The sequence below is a fragment of the Exserohilum turcica genome, assembly GCF_000359705.1.
Source record: "Exserohilum turcica Et28A unplaced genomic scaffold SETTUscaffold_12, whole genome shotgun sequence".
In the NCBI taxonomy this organism is placed as follows: Eukaryota; Fungi; Ascomycota; class Dothideomycetes; order Pleosporales; family Pleosporaceae; genus Exserohilum; species Exserohilum turcicum.
In genome coordinates, this window is record NW_007359937.1 from 415,125 (window position 1) to 416,709 (window position 1,585).

Below are 1,585 nucleotides of genomic sequence, written 5' to 3' on the forward strand. Positions count from 1 at the left end.
CTTTTTTTTCCGCTGCTTGCTCGCTCAGCCTTGTCGCGTGGGCATGCCGTTCGCGGAGGAGGAAGGGGAGGGAGGGAGTCAATTTTTCTGGTATAACAGCGATGATGATGATGATGATGATGATGATGATGATGATGATGATGATGATGATGATGACGAAATACATATACATTTTTCTTTTCTGGACTGTGTATAGTACATGTTCTCACACCTGTATTTACTTGGTTTCTACTAAAGTCCTTTTTGTTTGTTTGTTTGTTTGTTTGTTCGTTTGGCAGAACACAGGTATTCAGCAACGCAAACGCAACGCACGCGCAAACTCCAACCGCCCCCGCGGCTGCGATGCCGCTGGAGTGACAAATACTTGGACGACAAACGATGAAAAAAGGCTAAAGACGCCCAAAACGCTACGTAAAAGCCGAGGGACACCCACGACGACCCGTGACTAAAAATACGCACCTATTACAGTACAGCCAGCCCGTTTCGCTACTCGCACTTCGTGCACGTATCGAGATGGCTTTGCGATACGGCGAGTGAGGAGGGGGGAGGGGGGACCGCATGCATGGTTATGGATGGCATCAGGATGGTCAGACCGGCCGGCCGGCTAGCCGGTTGGTCGGATGGTCCGGTCACGGTTGCGGTAGCGGTTGCGGTCGTACGCGGGAACAAGGGAAGGGAGGTAGGTAGGGGTGTTTAGGGCTTATTTTTATTTTATTTTGTTCATTATTATTCAAAGGGGAATGGTTCCCCGTGAGTATTGGTTGGTTTGGTTTGGTTTGGTTTGGTTGGTACTTACTTTGTTGTGAGTGGGTGTGGGAGGCGCGTAACTACGTAAACGAAAACGAAAAACGACGAATGACAAGATGGTGTCCCTGGGGGGGTATATGTATTTGATGTATGTAGGTAGGTAGGTGAAAAGGTTGTCATGGTAAGTAAGGTGTAAGCAAGTAAGCAAGTTGTAAGCGCAAGTATGTTGTGTTGGTTGGATTTCGCGGTGCTGGTGCTGGGTTTGCGGCGCTGCGTAGACTATACTTGGTAGGAATGGGAACGGTAATAGTAACAGTGATGCTGCGAGTCGAAGTGGAGCGGCGAGAGTGAATCGATGGATAGATGACGTATGGCTGTGGACACAACGGCGTGTTCAAGAATAGTGCAAGGGGTATAATATCGTGCTCATTATAAGCTATATAGTTGCCTTGTTATAGCTATCGTCATCCGTCATTATCGCGCTCCAATATACGTTGCATACGTACCGACGTAGCTTAGTCTCTTTCTTTTTTTGTACAGACACAGACACTGGCACTGGCACTGACACCGATGTGGAAATGCGTCATGAGCCTCTTTCCATGTGTGTGAATATATGTCTATACACCTATGTGTATGTGAAGGACGAAAACACACATAACTAACGCAGCCACCTCTCCCTCGCCTCCCCACACATCCCCATGTATATAGGTATACATTGATCCCCACTACTTTTGCGCCAATAGCGTGAGCGTTAGCGAATTTTTTTTTTCTTAGATTTACTCCCCCCTTCTTGCAGTTACCTTGGTCGCGCAACCTTTTTTCCATTAGTTTTGCAACA